Source organism: Lissotriton helveticus, chromosome 4_1 (assembly GCF_964261635.1).
Source record: "Lissotriton helveticus chromosome 4_1, aLisHel1.1, whole genome shotgun sequence".
NCBI classification, from domain to species: Eukaryota; Metazoa; Chordata; class Amphibia; order Caudata; family Salamandridae; genus Lissotriton; species Lissotriton helveticus.
In genome coordinates this window covers 1,720,451,861-1,720,478,585 of record NC_136063.1, presented here as the reverse complement: position 1 = coordinate 1,720,478,585, position 26,725 = coordinate 1,720,451,861, and positions in this window count along the sequence as shown.

Here is a 26,725-nt window from a genome sequence, read left to right as displayed (position 1 = left end):
AAAAGGTTTTGGGTGTCAGGCATCATGGTTATCTGCGGCGCAGGATGTCCTGGGTGGTTGTACTCAGCCTTCTTCTGCTTCTAACGGTGCCTCAGGGTTTGTCCACTGCCTTCCTTATTTCTAAAGACTACCTGCCCTCCCACTGACAAATGCAGCTCACACCTAGGCCTGCCTGCCCTTTGTTACCCTAAACAGTTTGGAGCCCAAACCCTGGAAAGGGGAATGGTTGACTAAGGGGGCACCCAAACCCCGCTGGCTGGCACTTGGGATTGAATGAATGAATGAATGAATTGTATTATAAAGTGCAACGAAAGTCCAGAGGCATCTTGGTGCTATGCGAAAACATATAAGGTGCTAAGCTTTAGTTTGTTTTTTCCTTTTACTTTATTATAGCTGATCAAAAAGTCATATTTTTAACTGTTTTCTGAAACCAAGAAGGGATAACGTCTTTTTCAAGGGCAACGAAAGGCAGTTCCATTGTAAGGCTGTTGATCTAAAAAAGCTTCTGCCGCCCCAAGCGGTACATTTGAAAGCCAAAATCTCTTTGGGCCTCATTTATGAAAAGTGGCGCATCGCTGCGTGAAAACAGCGATGCGTCACTTTTCATTGTGCCCTCCTTGCGACATGATGGATGCGTCATATTTACTGTATGACACATCATGTCGCAAGGGCAGATACGTCAGTTTTACTGATGTATCCGTTGCCGCAAAAATGAAGCATTCCTGGTGTTGTGTCTAAAGCGTGACGCAACTCCAGCAATGCAGGGGAAGGCCCATGGATATAGCACAACATCAACTTTACGCCTGCCATGAGGCAGGCGTAAGGTTTTGACGCGTTTGCGTACTAGAAGTGATGCAGTGAAATCCTATAGATTCCACTGCACCACTTCTACGAGGCTTACATGCGTGGGAATGCCCCCCCGCATACATTATACCTTGAGCAGGTATAATGTGGCGCAGGGGTTTACAAAGTGACCCATCTGCTTAGATGCGTCACTTTGTAAATAGGGTGCAACAGGGGGCATGTTTTACGCAGCCGATGAGTCACAAAAAGTGACACACCGGCAGTACAAAACTGACGCAAGGCCTCATAAATAAGGCCCTATGTTTCTAACTGAACCGGGGTGGAGGATCTATCCGGGGTGTACCATTTGAATTTCTTTTTAAAGTATGAAGGAGCTTGTCCATGCAAGGTCTTGTGGCACAAGCAAAGGGCCTTGAAAGTGATTAACTGGGAGCCAGTGAAGTTGTCTGATGACCGATTGGAATTGAGAGATCTTAAATAGGAACCTGGCAGCAGCATTCTGAATGGTTTGTAATTTCTTCAATGAACCCTTAGGCAGTGCTACATAAAGGCTATTACAGTAGTCAAGTTGTGTTGGTACTAGATGAAGGACTACTTTTTTTTAGAAGATCAGCGGGTAGAATTTATTTTCTTGATTGTTCTAAGTGAGTGAAAAGAAGCAGACGTGACTTTGTTTACTTGATCTTTGTATTTTAGATCCCTGTCCATTACAATCCTAGATTTGTTTACTTTTGTAGTTATTGTTGGGAGAGGACCAATCTTCGGCGGCCACCAATCAGGAAACCAGATGGACATGTTGTTACCAAACAGGATAACCTCTGTTTTTGTAGAGTTCAGTTTCAGACAGTTACAGTCCATCCTCTGACCGTGTTCATACAGTTTCTGAATATGAAGCTGGAGTGACCATGATTTTCTGCCAAGGAAACTATAATTTGGGTGTCATTGGCATCATATGCCAAATGACAACTCATTGATTTTATCAGGGGAGCTCATTGAGTGACGTAAAGATTGAACAAGGTGGGAGATAGCGATGAGCCTGGAGGGACCCTACAAGGTAGCAAATATTGGTCTGAGTTAAAGTTACCAAACGACACCCCTTGTCGGCGTCCACAGAGAAATTATTTTAATATTACCAGTGCCATTTCATCAATCCCAAGGACCCGCATACGGTCATCCAAAATCTCATGGTTGACCTTATCGAAAGCTGCCGACAGGTCCAAAATGATGAGGATTGCATTGCTGCCTCATTCACTGATCCAATCTGTGGCTGTAATCAAAGCTGTCTTAGTGCTATGAGTTTGCCTAAAGCCTCTAGTTTGAGCTACAGGGACACATCAAGCTTCGGGAGGCCTCTCTGCAAATGTCCAGCTGACCAGCCCCAACTGGATCTGCATGAGCCCTGATGCTCATCTTTTTTAGAGAGAGTCCTGGTCCCCAAGGGGGCGCCCCAATACCTGGGCTCTTAGCTGGCATCAGAGTGCACTAATCCTGAACTCAAAGTGCAAATTCAGAGGTTTTGAGCTCCTCACAACTGTGCGGTGAACTCTTTGTGACAAACAATGAACTTGTGTGACTCTCACCAACACAAATTTCCAGCAATTACCTGCTTTTCTCATTATTCTACGAGATGTAGCTCCAACTGCCGCAGTTTGGGTCAACCACCAGCATGAAGATCTAGTGTAAATGGCAAAACAATAACCGTGCATAATGCATGACGTGCTCCTCCAATCAGCAGCGGATTCCTCACTGCACTCGCCAGTGCTAACCTCTACCTGCAGCTCTTCACATGGACTTTGACTCAGATTCTGCAGGGGGAACTTGGGTTCTGTTTCCAACCTGTGCGCTTAAACTTGTGACTTTACCCAGAATACTATAAAAGCATCTTTGTGTCACTATTTTCATTGAAGACTGTAAACATTCAGAACCCGGTTATACAGATTGCATTTTTTTCATCTTTGTGTAATTTTATTTATAAAAATAAAAGTTATTTTTTCTAAATTGGTTAATGATTTTTCTTGTGTTGTGTTTTCACTTTATTACTCTTTGAGTTCTTTATGAATCCTTTATATATGGCCTCTAAGTTAAGCCTGGCTGCTTTGGTGCCAAGCTACAAGAGAGTTAAGCATAGATTATTTAGTTACTTTGTGGTTCACTCTGAAAAGCATTGTGTTTCTTGAGTGGGGCTTCCACACATCTCAACTAATAAACCAATTTCACACAAGGAATAACTAGACGGAATCTCATCTCTCCCCACACTCAACTCTTCTCCTGCTCTTTTTTGCATATGTACTTGCACGAAAACGTTATTATTAGGAGGTAGTGTCACTTCAATCAACAATCTGTTTATAAACTCATCCTATCCTTCAGAGTAGCTCTCTTTCTCCTCCATTTCTTTCCTTTTCACATTCTGAATATTATTCATCTTTTGTTTTCCTTTATTCTGAATCATCAATTATTTATTGGAAAGGCACCCACAACTTCTAACACTTCTGTCACCATGTTTTCTTCGATAAATGCAATACCACATCCAGACAATTGTTGACAGCCTTTCTAACCTGGTGCTTAAGCAATTCCTTACATGCTCTCTCAATCGCAACGTAATCCTATTCATTCAGCGCTTCATACTCCAGAGGTCTAGCCTGCGGCTTTATCTGGTACATGACCTCCCTAAAAGTATCAATCGTTTTCATATCAAACATACTGTGCGTAGGAAATTGAAACTTTTTATCATTTTTTGTAATTCTATTCCATTCTTTAAGCCACAAGCAGGTATTTAATCCTGAGTTCACCAACATTTCATGGGCAAGGGTGACGGGGGTGCAAGTGAGCCCTGCCGCAAGATGGCCACCTTCTAGGGAGCTTCAGCTGGTTGGAAAGACAATCTGGCAATCCCCATCATTTTCAGGGGCATTGGGGCTGGTCTGGTGATGCCATGGCTCATGGTGATATACTGCTCCAATTCTAAACAGGAATGGCATGAAGAGCAGAAAATGATGGATTTAGGCCCAGATCTATGTACTGGGGTGAATGTATGACATTGTTCAGCATTCTGTCTATGAATTGTTCTTTTAGCATTTGTCACCCCGAGTGGGATGTGTATGCTCAGCCGTGAGTCCCATGCTCTCCATGCCAATGGAGTCAGGCTATCCTGGCTGATGAGGGCTGAAACTCGAAACCTGTCTTAGGATGCTTGTTTCCAGTCCAGGGAGAACCTGGCCTGGCAGTTCGGACTGGACTGTTCCCACCGGGCGAAGGGTTCAAGACTGATTTGCATATGGCTGGGTCCAAACTGGAATGGCTCGGTGAACAACAAAACGATGGATTTAGTCCCAGATCGCTGTACTGGGGTGAATGTATGACATTGGTATGCATTCTATCCATCAATTGTTCTTTTTGCATTTGTCACCCTAAGTGGGACGGGTATGCTCAGACGTGAGTCCCATGCTCTCCATGCCACTGGATTCAGGCTATCCTGGCTGATGAGGGCTGAAATCCAGAAACCTGTCCTAGGATGCTTGTTTCCAGTCCAGGGAGGACCTGGTCTGGCAGTTTGGGTTGGACTGTTCCCACCGGGCGAATGGTCAAGACTGATTTGCATATGGCTGGGTCCAAACTGGAATGGCATCATGAGCAAAACAACTGGATTCAGGATCAGATCTCTGTACTGGGGTGAATGTGTGGCATTGTTCTGCATTCTGTCAGTCAATTGTTCTTTTTCCATTTGTCACCCCGAGTGGGACGGGTATGCTCAGACGTGAGTCCCGTGCTCTCGATGCCACTGGAGTCAGGCTATCCTGGCTGAAGAGGACTGAAAGCCCAAAACCCGTCCTAGGATGCTTGTTTCCAGTCCAGGGAGGACCTGGCCAGGAAGTTCGGGCTGGACTGTTCCCATTGGACGCAGGGTAAAGACTGATTTGCATATGGCTGAGTCCAAACTGGAATGGCATGGTGAGCAAAAAAACAATGGATTTAGGTCCAGATCTCTGTACTGGGGTGAATGTATGGCATTGGTCTGCATTTTGTCCATCAATTGTTCTTTTTGCATTCGTCACCCCGAGTGGGACGGGTATGCTCAGATGTGTGTCCCGTGCTCTCCATGCCACTGGAGTCAGGCTATCCTGGCTGAGGAGGGCTGAAACCCCAAAACCTGTCCTAGGATGCTTGTTTCCAGTCCAGGGATGACCTGGTCTGGCAGTTCGGGCTGGACTGTTCCCACCGGAGGAAGAGTCAAGACTGATTTGCATATGGTGGGTTCAAACTGGAATGGCATGGTGAGCAAAAAAACGATGGATTTAGGCCTGATCTCTGTACTGGGGTGAATGTATGACATTGTTCTGCATTCTGTCCATCAATAGCTCTTTTTGCATTTGTCACCCCAAGTGGGACGGGTATGCTCAGACGTGAGTACCGTGCTGTCCATGCCACTGGAGTCAGGCTATCTTGGCTGATGAGGGCTGAAAACCCGAAACCCTACCTAGGATGCTTGTTTACAGTCCAGGGAGGACCTGGCCTGGCAGTTCTGGATGGACTGTTCCCAATGGGCGCGGGGTCAAGGCTGATTTGCATATGGCTGGGTCCAAACTGGAATGGTATGGTGAGCAAAAAAACGATGGATTTAGGCTCAGATCTCTGTACTGGGGTGAATGTATGACATTTTGCTGCATTCTGTCCATCAAGTGTTCTTTTTCCAATTGAGCTTGTTGGCGTTGAGGAGGGAGAGTCAAGCTCTGATCTACAGCTTGGGCAAGTTGCTTGGTCGCTGCCGGCCATGCCCACCCCTACAATACAGGAGCCTGTTGTGCGACTGTGAGGACCAAGGAATCGGCAAAGTCGGTAGCGGCCTCAGGGGTGAGTTGTGGTGCGAGAGGCACTTGGTCCCCGTGGTGGCTTGTAGGGCAGAGATGCACTCTGATCTCTTTTGCTCCGCTGGCTGCTGCTGGCCTCCATGGCTTAGACTGCATTACTAACAGCGAACCCTGCTAACCACCTCTGGCCTGCTCATGCCTCCCGGATAGCCATCTAAGGGTGAGTTGGGGCCTAAGCCCGGGAGGCTACATTGACCTACTTGAGGAGCCCGGAGAGTGGTGGTGCTGCTGGGTGAGCTGTCAGGATTGGAGCTGCGCAGATCATGTGAGTTGCCTAGGCCAACTGGAGTTTGTCGGAAGAAGACGCTGCCTTCTTCCATGGTTGCATCACGTGGTGCTGATCATGCCTCCTTCCAAGACTGTACCCTGGACTTTGTGGCCTGCTGATTGCTGCTGGCCTGCTTGTGCCAGTGACTGTGCCCCCAGGGTGATGTGGTGCCTGTAGGTGAGGACCTGTTTTAGCAAACAGTCTTTGATTTGAAATACCTGTAATTCTGGTAACTGATAAAGCGCAGGCCATGTTAGGAAACATACTTGCATGGAGGAACATAGGCTGATTGAGCATGCTTTATGGAGATGCCTGAACGGACTTGTCTGCAGCCCTTTGTGCACACACTTGGGAAGTGGTGAAGCCCCATGAACGCCAAAGCCCGATGTGTGAGCCTAGCATCCCCTGATTTGTGGTGCACCCTTCCTGCGAATATCTGGTTCACATGCACTATGGGGAAAACAGACAATAAACAATTGAAGTTGACTGTTGAATCATGTAGAGTGGCAAGTATTACTGAATTTCACCCTGCTGACCAGATGCATGGCGCTCAGAACAGTGAAGTTACTGTCCCAGAGCCGGACATTTGCTCCATGAGTCTGGATCTCAAGCAGAGCCAGAACGCCATCGACACAAAAATAGACATGCTTGCTGACCAATTTGACCGCCTGAAAGAGAAAGTTGATAGCCTTGAAGAGCTGATAGACCAACTTGAACACTGCACTTCACATATGGAGGATGCACACTCCTCGGCTGGGGGGGACTACTTCAAATGGAGAGGGCACCCAAGGTTATTGATAACAAGAATGTGAACCTATAAGCCCTCTTGTGGTAAAATAGTTTATGAATTCTAGGTGTCCCTGTGTTGACGGCAATGGACTTCTTGGAGGACTATGTGGAAGCAATGCTACAAATGCCCTTTCCCCCATGTTCATCATTGAGAGGGAAAGTGGATCACTGGGCCAGAGACCGCCCCCTGACACTTCTGTGTGCCCGATTATCACCAGGCTCTTAAACTATCGAGATAGGGATACTGCGCTGCCCTTGGCTAGAGAACCTTGTCACCTCCAGTATCAAGGCGATGAGATCATCCTTTTCCAATATTTCACTGTAGACCAGCCGTCTCCCAGTGGTTTGCATCCTGTCAGAGCAGCCCCACCTACAATATGCTGGCCACTGTTCTGGTCTCGCTCCCGCCACTTTGATTTTCCTTTCCAGATACCCAGCAGACAACTTTCTGGGAGAGTATTGGACTTTCTGGTCACCCCCCTGGGATGATTCCCCTGTAGCTTCTTTTGTTTGCATATGGGGTGTTGAGTGGTGGGTGGAGTGGTAAAGTTTGGCCCGATTAGGAGGGCAAAGTAGGTAGTGGGTTGCTGATTGCGGTAATGTTTTTGATATATAGTTTATGTTTGTTCTACCCCTTTTACAGCCCTTCAGAATTGGGTTCTTCAACTTTTTGGTGACCTCATTTGATCGACTATTGATACCTAATATTTCACTTCTCCTCATAAAAGGCATCTGTTAAATGCTTGACTTGGAACATTAGGGTTCCTAATGGTTGGCATAAAAGCGCTACTTGTCTTTGCATATTTACAATGCCACAACATTGACATCTGTTTACTGCTGGAACTGCATCTGACAGAATCGACACAGATGCGCTTGAGGACAAATTGGATAGTAGAGCAAAATGTAGCCTGTTATTCAAACTATGCATAGGCAGTCGCTGTCCTGCTCTTTAGGAGCCTCCCTTGCCATATGCACTAGCACTTTGCGATAAGCTTTGTTATCCTGCAGGCATTTTATAGGGGCATCCCTTCGTGCTGGTCTCTGTGTATGGTCCCAACACTGATGATCCTCATTTCTTTGCTGAGGTCTGGTGGCAGGGTGGGTTGATGGGCCTGGGGGCATTGCTCTGGGGCCTGGACTTCAATGTGGTCCTTGACTCAAGTATTGACAGGTCAAGCAATTCGCGATGCACACACCCTCATGCCGCTGCACAACTGTGCACCATAATGACAGATAATAGCCTCATTGATATTTGGCGTTCTCACTATGTACACATCACAGTGGGAACATGCATAATGTCTGCACATAACACCTAGTCAAGAATGACCTACTGGCTGGTCACTAGAGATGTTAATCCCTGTACAAACTGATGCAGACTCCATTAACAGTGCATTCTGGTCTTTTTTTATACTGACATGTACTCTTCCTCTGAGCGACTGCCCCACTCTGACCTTTCACCTTATTTGCATATAACACAGCGGCTGTGGCTATAAGGACATCACCTTTTTCTCAATGGACCATTAATGGTAGCAGGACTAATCCATGCCATTGGAAGCCTACCTGCGAGTAAAGCCCCGGCCCTTTATAACCTTACCGCTGCATTTTGCAAGGAATATGCACACCTACTTGCCCCTGATTTCCTAAATATGACCGAGGAGTATGTAAAGAGAGGGCTGCTACCCCCATCATCTATGAAGCCCTCATAGTTAACATTTTGAAACCCGATAAGGATTACCAGTGCTGCAACTCATATAGGTCTCTCTCGATGATAAACATTGACAACAAAATCTAAGCAAGGCTGATCGCCTCGTGTCTCCTCCCTCTGCTGACAAACATGGTCCAACTTGACCAGTCAGGCATCGTGCCTGGCCGTTCGACAGCTCATGACCTGCATACACATTTTTGCTCTTCTAAACGTGATTGAACCCAACCTCAGTGCTGCCGCAGTGTTCTTAGATGCCACTAAGGCATTTGACTAGCACCCTATCACTTCCATTTCTTAGTTCACCATTGGATTGGTGACAAATTCTTATGATTCATCCAACTACTGTATGCACAGTCCGTCACCCGTCTGAGGATCAATGGAGCAATAACCACTTCTTTAGCAGTATCTCGGGGCTCCCAGAAGGGGTGGCCCCTTTTGCCTATATTATTCACAATCACCCTGGAACCCCTGGCATCCCTCTGTTACAACACCATTATCAATACGGACTGGAAAGATCCTAGTTTCAAAGTACGTGGATCATGTTACCTTATATATTAGAGACCTCTAAGCTTATTTAGATTCACTTCTCCAGGAATTAATTTGTTTCTGTGGTATCACAACATTAACATCAATAGTGCAAATTCCATCTTGTTTCCCATAACAAGGTCAACCCAGTCTTTTGCCTCAAACTTCCCACTAGTTTATGCACATGCCCTGATTCATTCATAACCTGACGTTTTTGCTCAGTCTGGAGCTAGACCATCTCTGGAAAAAGACTATGCCATAATGATGATATGGATTGAGGACTGGGTTGCCACATGGTTGAAACTATCACTGTCCCACACGAGGAGATTGGCTGTCGCCAAAAACGTGATACGCCTTAAATGTTTTACTTGTTCGTTAATTTTTCAATCCCACTTTCAGTGATCTTCCGTAAGAAACTTCGGTCCCACGTTATGTCACTGATGAGTGGCATGGGAGATATTGATGATTCCTTTCCATCATGGTAGGGTTGGGGCACCAGATATTGACTTATATTTCTTTAATGCACAGGTACATTATGAACATTACTGGCTGGGCTGCCCCCCACACAGTTTCAACGCACACAGCACCTGAGCATGAACTTGCAGCCCTGTCTCTGCGTAGGCCCCCTAGAAGAGCGTGGAACCAGAGAGATACGGTGGCCTGCTTGGCATCGCTGTGAAATAAGATGCAGAGGAGGGCCTGTCATTGTAAGAAATGGGGCCTCTAGTTGGCAGAGGTATGCACCCTGTCCGAGTAAGGACCACCGCTCTAGTCAAAGTGAGTCAGATACACTGGGATGCGCGCACAAACCGGATTACTGATTGTACCTGCGGCTGCACTTGCCACTTTTCTCTAGCTCCCTTGACCCTGGACCACTGCACCAAGCAACAGGCACTTTAGTGCTGACCCCTGAGGGGAGGGAGGGGTAATGCCAGAACTGAGCACTGAGCACAGGAGCACTATAAATTTCTTTGAGACATCCGGCGGTGCGTTACATGCACAATCCGGATTACTGATTGTACCTACGGCTGCACTAGGCACTTTTCTCCAGCTCCCTTCACCCTGGACCACCACAATGGGTACCAGAGTGCTGATCCCTAACCCCTGAGGGCAGGGGTCATGCCAGAACTGAGCACTGAGCGCAGGAGTGCTATAAATTTCTTGGAGGCGTCCCACAACGCGGGAGGTGCCTGGGCTCGGGCCGAGCCAAGGCCGAGCCAAGATGGGCTCGTTTTAGCCCGTTATAGCCTGGAAGAGGCTGGGCTGGGCATACTCTTTAGGTCCTTAATCACGGCCCAGGGATTTTTCAGAGGTGAAGGGAATCTAGGGCATGCAGTAATACTAGTTGTTGGCTGTGGGACACAGCACCTGAGCCGTATGATTAGAAGACTGGGTTTGAAGTAAAGAGCTGGTTTCATAAGTCCTTTGATTTGAATTTATGTTATATAATCTGCTTAGTCCGTATTGTCCTAGCATAAATATACATCAAGGCCAGTGGGCCAGACATTGGGAGCAGTGATATTAAATCCACAGCAACATTGTTTTTAAGATGGGGAAAAGAAAGGCACCATCAAAACAGTTATCGCAATTGTCAAAGCCTCACACTAATGAATTATCTTACTTCGGCGATGGGGGCGATTGAAAATTAGATCATTTCTGTTGAAGAGACCTTGAATTTGGAAATAGTAGGAGCAGCACCCATTGTCAATAATGAGTTACTAGCTGAAAATGAAACTCCACTACGGTGCGTGAGGGGTAAACAAGCTGGGGATGGTTGTATACAGAATATATCAGAACACATCAGATAGTGATCAGGATTCTGATACACAAAGACCCGCAAAGTGCCCAAGAAATCCAGGGGATATAGGAAATTCGACAGGTGTTATTAAGGCAGGGTAAAAACCCCTATAGAAACCAGAGCCTCACCTATAAAGCCCCGCAAAAAATCCACTAAACACGTGAAATCATCAGCACGATCGGGGGCTGACCAAAAAGCCAAAGCCCATCCTAGTACTGAAATTGCAAACTTTAGATTACATTGGAAATCAAACCACTCATGTGGAAATTTTTTATTTATTTCGAAGAGATTCACTGACCAAATTAAACAACAGAGTTGCACAGATTGAAGAAAAATTAAATACAAATCAGGGACATGTGAGGGCAGACAAATTAGAAGCTAGTTATAGCGAGAGAACTAATAAGCCCACTAAACATTTGATTCCCACAATAGTGAAGGACACCACAGGTATCCACTATTCAGGATGTCATGGAAGGGCAGCTTCAAGGAACCCAATAGAAATTGCAAAGAACACCCCGACCCCAAGTCAACCTCAAGGTAGTAGGGGTGATGCTATAAAAGGTACTACAAAACAAGTTTTTAGTCCAACATATTTTAGTAGTATTAATAACCCCAAGATTGGGACGCCTGGAGGTGTACCCGGACTTAATTTTTCCTCTCACCAGTTCTGTTTGGACTTACCCCCTGCTGCTACTCCCTAAACAGTTGTTCTAGCCAATGTTCCCAAATTAAAAGCTCAGGAAGCTGAACCTTGGAAGTCCTTAAGAAATAAGGCCTTTCATTGGTTGGGAGTTAAAAGACACTTTATGGAGTTCATTATGTCCCGGAGGGTGAGCTGGCTTGAGAGGGATCGCAAAACCTTTGAAGGGGATTGTGTGGTGTTAACATTCAAAACACCACAACTAGTGGAAACCATTTTAAGAAGACCAGGTATATACATGATACCGAACCAGGCCATTAATGTGCGACCCCTGGCCTATTTCTACCAGTCGCCACCTAATCTAGGGATGAATGTCCATAGGAGAGATACATATGAATTCGGTCTGCACACATACAATGTGCCGATTAAAAATCAGTTTGCTATCATCCCAACACGAGAGGAAAGAGACTCACTAAATACTGAGGCTACATGCTGAAGATCATTAGACAACCCTGAGTTCATAGTTGAAGTTGGCGGGATAAATCCTGTGTTTGGAACAGACACAGACATAGACAATGGTACTAACAGAGAATCTGGACTAACTTTGTTAGGCAGTTTAAATTCAACTCTAACGCCAGACTTCCCTCCCATTTTGAGTAACATCCAACCAACTCTAAATAAGGACCTTTTATGAGGGGATTCAGAAAGCTGTGAGGTAACGGGCCGGGCCGGGCCGCGGATGTGGCAACAAGCAGGTTTACACGCGGGGAGTCGCTGGGAATCTGATTTCCGGCCGTGAAGAATTTCCCTCTGCCGTGAGCCCATGGTGTGCTGTTCAATAGACGCACGTACTTAAATCCCTCGCATACAGGAGGAGAAGCACTAGGAAGTTCCTGTGCTCTGGTTACACAGAAGGTCGTAATCCTTTTATATGTTTTCTACCTCAGGTGGCAGTCGTGCCTTAGTGTGCTTCACCCATGTGACGTAGTTTTGTATGGTCCTGATGAACGCTGAACTGATCTTTGGCTCATAGTAGCAGAAACATGTTGACCTATATCGTATTATGTTTTGGACTGGGTGGTTCAATTTAACACAACCACTATCCTGTCCGATTTTTCACTAAGATTTTAATGAAGTTAGAGCTACCCCCTCAATAAAATAATCTTTCCTAATTCTGGGGAGTAGTCCACACTTCTTTTAACTTTCAATCTCCATTTCTTAAAAAGAATCCAATGAAGACAAATGGCAACCGACTGTCTTGTTGGTGCCTGAGGGTTCTTCTTGTGGCACTGTGCATGCAACCCTATCTGTATGACTGTTCTCTGTTTAAAAAAAAATTCTCCTTTTGGTGGTAGTAACTGACTATCCCTTTTGCTTTTATAGTCACTCTTTTGTTGATTTATATTTACTACTCATAAGGGGTATAAGAGTGGCCTTGTGAGTCCTTTCTCTCTTGTTGATTGTATATGTAACATTAGAGAGCCCACATGATAGAATTGGTAAGGCTGATAACCCTGACGTACTTTTTTGAAACATTGCAGGTATACTTACAAACACTACGAACCTTATATGGAATGAGTGTATAGAAAGATTTAGTATTCTTTGCTTCCAGGAGATTTGGGTGGTGGATGCAATTCATATTAATGGTTATAAGACCTTCCATACCCCAGCTGTGGCCTCTCTATATGGGAGACCTAAGGGGGTATATCTCAAACCTTGCAAATGCCGCTAAATTAGCTCTGATGATATCTGAGACCTATTACCGTTTTATTACTATACACATCGATAAATCATAGTGTGTCATATTGATCCATTTCTATAATAATGCCCCGCCTGATCAAATTCCAATAATTTTGAAAAGGCTAACTAGTGATCTCAATAAGTTACAAAATGGCACTACAAAAGATGTACTTGTGGTGTGGGGCAGGGATTTTAATCCCCCCTTGGCCCTTTGATGGGAGGAAAAAATTGTGGACTAACGGCCGTTGATGATAGTACCTATTCTCATTTTCCCCATACTACCTACGGAGATTGTTTAAATGAGATACTATTTTCACACGACCTATGGTTTGCCAATAGCCTATTTTCCAACCTGTCCCATTTTGCCAGACCTTTAATAGAGTTAGTTTAGAAGTATTTGAAGCAGCGATGCTGTTGGTGGCATCATAGACAAATGTGTCGGTTCCAACCTGCACAAAGCAAGCAATGCATTGATTTTATAGCAACAGTCAGTAAACTCACTTCTAAGGGCACAGGATTGGATTGGCACCAGTTGGCAGGACATGACTCACAGTTGGCAGATTCCAGGGGCTGTGGCAGGGTTGAAGGAAGACTTTGATGTCCCTGAGAATTCTGAACAGGAAGTAAGCCAGCAAGCCCTTGTAGTCACTTGGTTCTGAGGATGTAGAAATTCAGGTCCAGTCCTTCTCACCACCAGGCAAGGGGCCGCAGGCTGCAGGGCAGGCACACCAGAGCAGGAGTCCAGCAAATCCAGCGAAGTCCAGCAGAGTGCCAATTCTTTCTGCAGCACAGCAGTCCTTTTTCCTAGCAGAGTGTGATCGGGTCTTGAGCGTACTGAGTTGGTGGTGTCAGGGGTCCAGTACATATACCCAGTTGTGCATTTGAATTGGGGGGACTTCAAAGACTCACTACAAGGGGGAATGCAGCTATTTGTGTAGGGACAGACATAGCCCTATTCAGGTGCAAAAGTCCGCCCCTCCCTCCCGTCTAGCTCTAGAAGGCCCATCAGCCTGGTGATGGGCCCTCAGGATGTTAATCTAATACCTCACATCCCTTTGTCTGTTTTTGTCTAGAGGGAATGCACAAAGCCCAGCTGTCCTCCACCCCAGATGTTTATTCAGAGGCCGGCAGAGGCACAGAATGGTTCAAATAAGAAAAAAGCAACTTTCAAAAAGTGACATACAATTTTAAATCCAAACCCACCACAAGCTGCGATTTTATATTGTGAGCCAGAGACACCAATCTTGAAATGTCTAACTTCTCCCAATTGGTAATTCCACTTACAAGATGAAATAACACAATGCAAATGTTAACCTGTCGGCAAGATAGGTCTTGCTGCAGTGAAAGATTAATGTAAGAGTTTTTTATTACCTGGCCATATAAAATTAAAAGAACATGTACAACTTTTCAAATGCACTGCACTCTGCCCTTTGGGTTGTATAATGCCTATCTTTCGAAGGGTTGGGCCAGGCAAGTGTGTGGCACAATAGGTGCTGCAGGCCCACTATCAGCCTTTAAATTACAGGCCATGGGCACATTTATTGCACTTTACTAGGGATTTAGAATTAAATTAGATATGACAAGTGTGGATAAGTCAATGCTACCTTGTTTTAGGAAAAGAGCACCAGCACTTTAGCACTGGTCAGCAGTGGCAAAGTGCCTAGAAGCCTAAAGCCAGAAAAAATAAAGTTAGCCCAACAGTAGGTCAGAAAGCAAAAAATTCAGGGGAAACTATGCCAAGGATGCCAGGTCTAACAATCATCTATTTGCTTAATAGGTGCAGATTGGGGGCTAGCCTTTGCTGCCAATGGTGGTGGACACTGGGGCTTGTGCACTGCTTTGTAAGATGCAGTTGACATCCTACAGCATGTTATATCCAGAGGGTACTTTTGTCATCCCTCAGCAGGTATTTCATTACCCAGCCACTTCCCTCCTAGACACCCCTACCTACTATCAGCTCTGAGCGTCCCTACAAGCTCTCCATGACACATTCCCAGCAGCACCTCTGACATTCCCTGTATTAGAAGAAATACTTACTGACTCATCCCCCCACAGGCTTATCATGCATCTATATGTTCGTATGCCCTCAGCCTGACAAACCTGGTCCACTGACCTAAGTATCCCAATTAGCGATGAACAATGGAAATACTGCTGCTTCCAGTCCCAGCCATTCCCCCGAGTTGCAGGCTGCGCTTAATGGATTTCAAATACTTACATAGAGTTTACCGCACACAGGGGTGGATACTTAGGATGGGTTTGGATGTTGGTGCACGCTGCACATGCTGAGCTGAACACTGACTACCTGCACCTAGCATGGGACTGCTCTGATGTCAGGAGTTTCTGGATGGCAGTCTTTGCTCATGTTTCATGAATCACAGGCCTCTCCCCTGAGTGTTCACCCCGTTTTGCTTTGCTGGGATATGTTAGAAAAGTCTTCCCAGTGATGCGCATATTGACAGCAATGGTGCTGCTGCTGGCCAATCACAGGGTGGCGATACATTGGTGCAAATGGCCAGCACCTAGTAGGGACAAGGGACTCCAGGATGATGCTTATTGGCAGAGGGCAGCTTGACGTATACTGGGCTCTGATACCTACCCTGTCTTGCCCAAAGGGCATATGGGCCCCTCTGGTAAAATTCGTAAGACTAAAGGGCCACACAGATGACACTGCAGATGACCTCCAGACTCTTAATTTGGGTGCAAATGAGCTTGAGTGACATTCCTCACAAGGATCCCTGATAATTTGTCCTACTAATAGAAAGACTTATCAATAAAGCCTGCTGTTAGACTAGTCTTTATGATGCTGGACACCAACGTATGTATTGATTATTCAGTCTGCTGTGTGAATCCCACCCTTTTCCCTCTTACCCTCCCCCTGATGCATTCCACTTGCTTTGGACTCATTCGCGTTTCGTTTTTTCTGTAAATTGAATGCATACTGTCTTGTTGTTATGTTTTTTTGTCTACTGCAAACTCCAATAATTAGTATAAAAATAAAAAAAACATTACTTGGGCAGTGGTACCAACTGGGGCAAAGTCTTCCCTCTACAGGCACGAATAGCAGGCTTATTCACCCTTTGTAATCTCTATCTAAACTCTCAAACTAGCCATACATACATCACAACCATTCAGAGTCCGGTTCAAGAAAACAAAACAAAGTGGAACACAAAATTAGACAAAATACATTATGTGATTTCAATAACCATATCAAATAAAATCTTTGTAGGGATACAGAACAGAAAATCCAGCTCATCACAGAAATGGGTGCTATCAATCACGCCAAGATAGGCTCTCCATCAGCAGTAACCTGCTCTTAGAGTCAGCCGGTTAATCCCAGTGCACAGGAATAAACAACTCTAATCAGAATTACTTCTCATATACAGCTAGCCTATTGAGGGCTTCATAGAACTTTAACCTATAATCTGATATGACAGCACATACCTTTCTTCACAATACTGATTAATAATATCTTGGATTTCCATTAAATCTGGAACTGTTCAATATACATCCAAAGACCTTTAAGAGTAAATTTCATAGAAACACAATATATTTGTTTATCAAAATGTAAAAGATGCAAAGCTTCCAAAAGATTGGTCAACACATTACAATGCAATATATAGAATACAGATCTAACATTTTGAAGTATGCGCAAGAACAATTACCCTGACTTTGCGGGCATGCAGGACAAATAGTTTCACTCTAAATCAGAGGTCTCAAGACAACACAATAGTGATCCTTATTAGATAACTCACCACACAAGATAATTCATTACACAAAGTCCTATTAGTAGTCACAGAATGCAACTGCTGACACAACCAACAGGTACACTAGCATTAATCCAACTGACTCCTGTCTGCCACAATAGCACGAAAATGCGCGGGATGAAGAGTACAAGCAGTACGCCTCAAATTACAAACCTACCTGTCCTTGGCCATAGGTCTTATCTCATTTGAAGTGGAGATTGTTGAAAGCCGGATAGATGCCGTGCTAAAACTCATTGATACATCTGATTCTTGCCGTCCTCTAGTTCTTTCTCTAGCTTACCTTCCAGGGGCCACCCCCTCAACATTTGCAGATGTCCCTTTAGATGTCACCCAGATTCCCAGGCAAGATAGCCTATGTGCTCCAGTAGCAGCTCTAACTACGCAGACTCTTAGTAAAACACCAGGGGGCATATTCACAAGGAGCTATTGCCGAATTAACGGCACTTTATCGCAGCCAGAGTCGTGATAAATTTACCCCACCATTCACAAGCAGGTGCTAACAGCCCACAGCACCAGTTTTCCCAAGATAGCAGCCGCAAAAAACATCGCCACAGAGGACCCCCGCAACTATCGCTAATAAGATGCAGAGTAGGCGTTCCCTTGCAGAAAGCTGTGACAACACCACACCTCAAAATTCACAACGACCAAACAGATCGGCGATAAGAACACAAAACATGCGATAAAGCGTGTTAGCAGCAGGAAATGCACACCTGCTCTGACCTGGTGTAAAGTCGGACGGCAGCCTGCACTACAGTAGGGAGCCCTCCCCAGGGCATCATCGGAAGGGCAACAGATGCCATGGAGCAACTGAACATGCAGCCTAGACACCCAATAGGGCCTCAACACCCACCCGGCACCCTCCCCAGACCACCATAGAGGCAGCGCAGACAAAGACAGCGTTCCCCCAGGAAATGCACCTGCCTCACAGGCACAACATCTGACAAGGTCACTGTCCACTACAGGCTGAAAGAGACAACTATTCTACACATCCTGGGTGTCCTTGTCCAACAGTCCTACGGTACAAACATAGCGGACAACCAACATCCTACCCCACACCTAGCTGCTGGCTGTGCTGCACCTCTTCCCCTCTGGCACACCCCAAGCAACACCCGCCAGAGTCTACGGAGTCTCACAGCCAGCCACATCCAAGTCCCCCACACCTGTCCTGGACATCACCATCACCCTGGCACCCCAGGCCCGTACGGCCAACACAATGAGCAGGAACCCATGGAGAGCAAGCAAAGACCATACACCCTAGCCGGATGCACACATGTGTTGGGGGCAATCCACTGCACACATGTCCCGCCTGTGTCCCCTGGTGACACAGCACACACGCAGCACAACAGGAAGCACACATCACACATCAATGTGTAGGCAACATCAGAACATCGTGGGACCTACTCCAATGTCGCCTCCAAATACACAGCCAATGTGCATGAGCCCTTCACCCTCCGACAGTCCACCAGCAACCAGCCTTCCCAGTATGGGACCAAGGGAAATGCAAAGCCCCTTGGCAAGTTCCCAATCAACACCCAACTCACCTCAACTCCACAACCATGCAATGCACAACTCTGGCAATGCACATGTCACAAAATCACAACCAACATGCACAACAACATGCACACCCACCAGACACAATGGAACAGCTTACAAGGGTAACCTGGGAAAGCTGTGAACTTGACCAATCAACGGCATGGCACCTCAGCCACACAATAGACGAATGTGGGGAGAGGAGGCAACCAGGCATGTGTGAAGGATGCAGTAGAACCATGAATGGGAAAGTACACAATGCCAAGAGTGGCGGCGGAGCGCTGGACATACCACAATATGCAGAACACACCCATATCTACGGCGACATACACGGAGTGTAGTGGACAGTGAATGCAACCATGTCACCGCAGCCAGTGGGGGTCCTTGCGCATATATCGCCTGTTACGCCCCCAGTAAGAGTGAGAAGAGTGAGATGGCCCGGTGTACGCATGCCAGCATAGGGGTGAGAATTAAAAGCACGTAGCCCTGGGAGTGGTCCTCTTCCAGAAAGCCCAACGTCTCTGCCAGGGCGGCGCCTCCCACCCCGCCATGAGGCCGACGCCGTCCTCGTTAGGGGAGTTGCCTGATATCCTGTACGCCTCTCATTCCCCGGCCCACTGGCCACAAACCTGTCAGGCCCGAACCTACGCAGCCAGGCCACAATGATCTGCATCTGACACCAGCGTGTGTCATTGAGGGCCCAGCACGTGCCTGTGTAAACTCCAAGCCTGAGGCCCGCAACCTGGCTAGCCTTTCAGGCCACCACTGTGCCCCCCGACACTGGCTCACATTTCTCCTTCCTCGTTGACATATTCTACCGGCGTCCTCTGTGGCCCAGTGGGTCCCATATGTGAAACTGTGTCCTGGCCCCTGAATGGCAGTGATCCCAAAACCGGGACAGCGGGCACAGCACCAGACTCCCTTCGATCTGTGAGGCATAGTTTCATATGCACATCTTGCGACACGTGGTGGCACTAACCCTGTTCAACACCTTCAGGCGACACATGCTGCAGCAAACCCTGTTCAACGCCGTCCGGCAACACATGGATGAGGGACCACGACTACCCTGCAGACTAGTAGGTCTCACATCCAGCACCTAGTCACAATTCACGAATGGCAGAGGCCACCTGAGTGGTTTCACAGAGAGGAGTAAGAGGAAGATGCAGCTCAGGCCTGACAAAAGCTGGGTCACTGTCACAGAGGTGACTGAATATGTAGTGCCACTGGACCTGAACTACGCAGGCTGGTGGGGCCACCAACCTATGCCGGCGACACTCAGTGAATGGCCCATGCTGACCGCTGCCCCCGGCTTACACTGCGGTCCAGTAGGTCACAGAGTCATGATTCAGCAATGGTGGAGTTCATATCAGTGTACCGGTATCATCAAAGACTGCACCCCATTCAGCCCCGGTGCCACTAAGTCTCCGACATTCATGGACACTCTCTGGCCGACCTGTGGTGGCGTGTGAGCCTATGGACTAGGGGGCAGTTTTCATCCTCATGTAGCTGATATGGAATTGGTGGTGGCAACGAGGCTGTCGCATTCCACTCCTCCATTTGGTGGTTCCAGATAAAATCAAACCTTTCGGCATATTGGCCTGGAGGACACCTTCCACTGTCCCCCAAAACCCTCCGCAACATACACCTCGGACATTGATGGTGACCCGCTCAGGTCGCATGGCCCATCGGACTGCACCGCAAGCCACCGTCCTGTTGCTGGGTGCTTGTGCCTGCCACAGGGCATCCGAGGCCACTAACTCTGTGCTGGTCAAGTCCGGGACCCCTTCTCCGGAGACATTGGATGGGCCCTGAAGTGTAGGCCTTGGGGTCATCAACGCAATTTCTCTGTGGCCTTGCGCTGTACACAGCCTCCGGGCCCGAAAGCGTCTCACCAGGGCTCACACACCAAAGTGGGTCCAGACCGGCCTAGACGATGGATCACCGCAGGAGGCACATGCAACCACCACAAGGACCACCTCCAACCACCACCTGCCAGAGTTGAAACGGTGATCCTGACAGACTTACGGAATTTCTCAGGCCTGTTGTGGATGCCATCATCGGCCTGATGCCCTGCTCAGCACCCCAGGTGCCAGTGACTCAGTGCACCGCAGGCCATTGTCTGTTGCTGATTGTGTTTTGTGCTGTGGAGTGTTGTGCAGGGATTTCACCTCAAACAGTGTGGGGGCCCTGAGACATTGATGGGGGAGATGATGCAGGTCTAATACACCCCACTGCATCTGCTTCAGAAATATATCAAAGGGACACAATGCGATACTTTTTCTTCATTAGAGAGCGCTCCTCTCTAGTGTCCAAACCCCAGTGCACTGCAACTCACGGACACTACCGTTTGCAAGTTGGCTCTCCTCTGGACTTTCTCTGTCCCAACTTCATGTTGCTCAGCAATTGACTCTGTATTGCACGTGTTTTCTGTTACTGTTGCAATGGTGTCCATTGTTCAAGTGTTTGCCAGCCCCAGGCATTCGTGCGGAATGGCTTACACTCAACCCAAAAAACACAGTTGATGGACAGAATGTAGAACAATGTCATACATTCACCCCAGTACAAGGATCTGGGCCTAAATCCATCGTTTTTTTGCACTCCACACCACCCTGGGTTAGACACTGGCTATATGCAAATCAGCTCTGACCCTGTGCCTCATGGGAACAGTCCAGTCCGAACTACCAAGCCATGTCTTTCCCAGACCGGAATCAAGCATCCAAGGACCGGTTTCTGGCTATCAGTCTTCATCAGCCTGGATAGCTTGACTCCAGTGGTGTGGAGAGCCTGGGACTCACGTCTGAGCAAACCCAGCCCACTCGGGGTGAAAATTGCAAAAAACACAGTTGATGGACAGAATGTAGAACAATGTCATACATTCACCCCAGTACAAGGATCTGGGCCTAAATCCATCGTTTTTTTGCACTCCACACCACCCTGGGTTAGACACTGGCTATATGCAAATCAGCTCTGACCCTTTGCCTCATGGAAACAGTCCAGTCCAAACTACCAAGCCATGTCTTTCCCAGACCGGAATCAAGCATCCAAGGACCGGTTTCTGGCTATCAGCCTTCATCAGCCTGGATAGCTTGACTCCAGTGGTGTGGAGAGCCAGGGACTCACGTTTGAGCAAACCCAGCCCACTCGGGGTGAAAATTGCAAAATACACAGTTGATGGACAGAATGTAGAACAATGTCATACATTCACCCCAGTACAAGGATCTGGGCCTAAATCCATCGTTTTTTTGCACTCCACACCACCCCGGGTTAGACACTGGCTATATGCAAATCAGCTCTGACCCGGTGCCTCATGGGAACAGTCCAGTCCGAACTACCAAGCCATGTCTTTCCCAGACCGGAATCAAGCATCCAAGGACCGGTTTCTGTCTATCAGCCTTCATCAGCCTGGATAGCTTGACTCCAGTGGTGTGGAGAGCCTGGGACTCACGTCTGAGCATGCCCAGCCCACTCGGGGTGAAAATTGCAAAAAACACAGTTGATGGACAGAATGTAGAACAATGTCATACATTCACCCCAGTACAAGGATCTGGGCCTAAATCCATCGTTTTTTTGCACTCCACACCACCCTGGGTTAGACACTGGCTATATGCAAATCAGCTCTGACCCTGTGCCTCATGGGAACAGTCCAGTCCGAACTACCAAGCCATGTCTTTCCCAGACCGGAATCAAGCATCCAAGGACCGGTTTCTGGCTATCAGCCTTCATCAGCCTGGATAGCTTGACTCCAGTGGTGTGGAGAGCCTGGGACTCACGTCTGAGCAATCCCAGCCCACTACGGGTGAAAATTGCAAAAAACACAGTTGATGGACAGAATGTAGAACAATGTCATACATTCACCCCAGTACAAGGATCTGGGCCTAAATCCATCGTTTTTTTGCACTCCACACCACCCTGGGTTAGACACTGGCTATATGCAAATCAGCTCTGACCCTGTGCCTCATGGGAACAGTCCAGTCCGAACTACCAAGCCATGTCTTTCCCAGACCGGAATCAAGCATCCAAGGACCGGTTTCTGGCTACACTCACCCCACACACAACCAGCAGAGGCATCACTGTACATGTGACCCTGCCAATAAAGGGGCCAGGCGCATGTGCCCGTAGCCAGTTCAACATGATATCTGCGTGTGTCCCTGCGGGCTTGTAGTATGCATGTGGGCCCTGGGCCGTACAACATTACATTGTACTGTGTACATCAGATGCTGACATATTACCGCAGGCAGCGATTTTGAGCTTGGACATGTAGCTTTGTCGTCACCCACTATATGTGTAAAGGGAGTGGCCAGGACCGTCGTACGCACAGCCAACATGGGTGCGTGACTGCTTTTTGAGCGCCCCTGGGCGTGGTTCTGTGCTGTACATGTGCATCTGCATGTGTCTCTATGGCAGTGTGGGTCTCCTTAGTGGGGTGTGGGTGGGCCCTGAAGGGTAATAGACCCCACGTATGTGTCCTTGTTTGCATTCCATGGGTTCGGCCCCCACCCACACCTGTCGGGCCCCCTCCTTTGGGCGTGCTGACACATGGCATTGGGGTGCCATGTGTGGGTGGGTTAAGTGTTGTGAACCAGCTGTGCTTGAGGGTGCTTCCTGCTGTGTGGTCTGTTGCAGGCTCAGTGTTCTCCTCTGAGTAACTTGGCTGGCCGGGTCTTGGTGGGGGGTTGCGTGGGATATCCATGGGCTGTTGTAGGGCATTGGTGTCAACGGTGTGGTGATCTGCTCCGGCATCATGGATGTGTTGTGTTCTGTGCTCTGCTGAAGGTGTTGTGTGCCCCTCTGGGATGTGAAGGGGAGGTGCGTGTTGACTTTGTGTTAACATATATGTTGGTGCATTGTGCTGGCTTGTATGCAGGCTGTATTGTTGTGTTCAATTTTAGATTCCGTATGCATTTCCCGATTCATGCCCTTACATAGGTATAATTCACAGTCTCCTTATATAGGCATAGAAATCCAGTCCTTATTTAGGCATAGCCCATGCTACCAAAATACAGGCATGGCTACTTACATCCGTTCACAACAACTTCTTCGATAACCAGACTCTTAAGCCGTTAGGGACTTCCCCTTGCCTGTATATTGATTTCTCCAAGATATTATGCATGAACATCTATTCCTTAGGGGTTCATTCATGACGTTCATATGCCTGACTTTTATGTAAATACTGGCATTCCTAAACACCTTCAAGGTATAAATATACCTTTTCTTGCTATGGCAAAGCACGGTGTAGTTCGTGCAGTTCGACTACCTACTTGGACGACGCAGCTCACTACAGCAAGTGCCAAAGGAAGCCAACTCCCCAGCTGACGTACTGACCAGAAGCTGTCATCCTCCTGCTGAGAATCCAGCTCCAGTGTTTCTGACTCCCCTTGCTGGGTGTTGGGAAATTGAGTCCCGGGAAAGAGATACCAACCTCTCCCATTCTACGGTATAGAGCCAAATTAGAACCTAGAGAAACCTTTGGTAATTCTTGGAAAAACTAAACCTATGCTAAACCAGCACCTACTTCTTCCCTCAAATTAGACCTAGGTTAGGTTCACTGGGGTAGGCGTATTTTAGAAGCACCGGTTGAGTTTTTTAGCCTGTGTTATTTATGTATGTATTTTATATATGTCATAGCAACAGACAATGCTATTACAGTGTTATTTGATATTACTGCAGTACGCATTATACTTGTAGCAGTTCATATCTATTGCAAGAGAAAGAAGACAGTTCAATAAACGCTTTTTATTGAAACGCCCATCTCTCTATTTCTGTGCAACTATGTATAAACGAAGCATGCACGATTGACTGAGTGCAATAGTTATCTATTGTTTCCACGACTCTGAATGAAATTTTAATGTTTAATGTTTTCTGTCAGTTGGATGTATTTTTGCTTTATGTAAATTTTTTGTTAAATTTGCCTCGTTTGTAATGCAATGTCATACATGTGTATCTTCTTTTGCCAAAAAGAATAAGTTCTCGAAAAAAAGTGTAAAAAACATAAGTGATAGGTATAAATAAAAGTACCTGACCAGATTTAATGAATTTTTTCATTTGGTCTTCTGGAATAATTGCATTATAAAAATACGATTGTGTGGGCATTTGTGGTTTTTTGCTTAGTGTAATATAAACAGCATGTTATTTTTTTTTACTTTTAAAATAATTTAATTTGATTCGTGAATCTGATAATTACCTACGGATAGAACATCAGTGTGAATATGGATTACTCTGTCACTGATAAGAAATTGTCTGAGTCATGCACTGTGAGATGTGCAGCCAAAATCATAACGAAAACCATGAGTAATAAGAGTAGCCCGATCCAATCTAAATAAAGCTTTTTCCCAATGATATGCTAAGTGTGACAGGCATTAATGAAATTCGGAGTCAAAACCCAGCATGAAAATATTCATATTCCTTCACTAATGCTTGCTGCGGTTCTGAACACACAGAATTCTGTGATCAAATGATACTCTTTCATGTACGAAGCTGTTGAGCATTGAAACACTCCCGCAGACAAATGTTCACTCGACTTGAGATTGTATGTACTTATCCCTACTTGAGTTATATTTGCACGTCAATATTTTAAAATCATTTTACCCTGTGGGTTTGTCAAGAAGGCGAAATATATCAGAGCATGTCTTTCCTAGTTTTTAGTTTGTAAGTTACACTTTGATACTTTGAAAATATAACTTCTTGTTATTAAAGAAATGACACGAGATATATTTTTTGTATATTGGCAAAGTCCTGTCAATAAGACGAATTACAGATGATTACATATGAACATTACATCAAGAAGTAAAAAAAGGGCATTCAATTCACAGTAAACCACACCAGAAAACAAACACATTTCTACCAAGGATAAAATATTCCTACAAATAATCAGTCACAACTTAACTCACGGTTTCGACTGAGTTAAACGCCAACTGTGAGAGGCACTTGAAAAGCACAAAAGAACAGCTATTCAAGTCTCAAAATACAGTTAATCCCTGTTCTAACTTTTTTTTTCAATACAACAACAAAGCTAATCAGATGCAAATTTCCCCCAGACTCCCACCTTTTTTTAGAAACTGAGTGCACAGCTAAAAAAACAATATCTCTGTTGGCATTATGAAGTGAAAAGGTATTCGCTGCTCTCAATGTAATTTTGCTACATTAGTACCAATCAAAAAAAGCCTGGCAGCAGGCTCACTCTGTGTAGTTCAATGGATTCTCAAATCCCTTGCAGCTTAACTGGACCTTTAGCAATGCGGCTCAAATAGTCCAACTCATCAACATGCGATATAGGCCCAGATCTCTGTACTAGGGTGAATGTATGACATTGTTCTGCATTCTGTCCATCAACTGTTGTTTTTGCAGTTGTCACCCCGAGTTGGACGGGTATGCTCAGATGTGAGTTCCGTGCTCTCCACCCCACTGGAGTCAAGCTATCCTGGCTGATGACGGCTGATAGCCAGAAACCGGTCCAAGGATGCTTGATTCCGGTCCAGTTCGGGCTGGACTGTTCCCATGAGGCACAGGGTCAAGGCTGATTTGCATATGGCCATGTCTGAACTGGGGTGGCTTGGTGAGCAAAAAAAAACGATTGATTTAGGCCCAGATCTCTGTACTGGGGTGAATGTATGGCATTGTTCTGCATTCTGTCCATCAACTGTTGTTTTTTGCCATTAACATGAATGGGACAGGAACAAGCTTTAGCTCATTATGAAGAGTTTCACATCCTGGGACAGAGTCTACATGTGTCCCCAGACATCAGTCTCATCATTCTGAATACCCCACCATTATGACTTCTCTCCAATAAAGAGACAAGGATCACAATGTAACAAGGATTGCACAGTGTGAATTTGACACTTGGCAGTTACCGTTATGTGGAACAGCTGTCAGCTCTTTCTGATGTCCTAGGCCTGGACAAGGTCAATGAAAGCTGTCTCCCATTATCGGCCTTCACTTTGGAATGAATTGGGTACCACCTGATCTAGATGGGTGCTATCCAACTCATACCTTGCGACAGCAAATCAATTGCACCATCACCAGGGAACAGGATCCCAAATCTCAAAGCAACTGTGAGCATTGCGAATTATGGATTTACATTTGGGATGCCAGTTATGCTAGCTTTAGGAATGCAACATTTTGTATGCATTGAGCATTTTCCCTTTCTTCTTTCTCTCTCTTTGTGGTCTCTTCGAAAGAGGAAAAAAAGAACATTACATTATGCTGTTTCTCCGTAAGTGTAGGCTCTGCTAGGTGGAAAAACGATGAATAAACCAGGGGCACGGTGACATAAGCTGTGGTGCTGATTTCTAAGAACACAA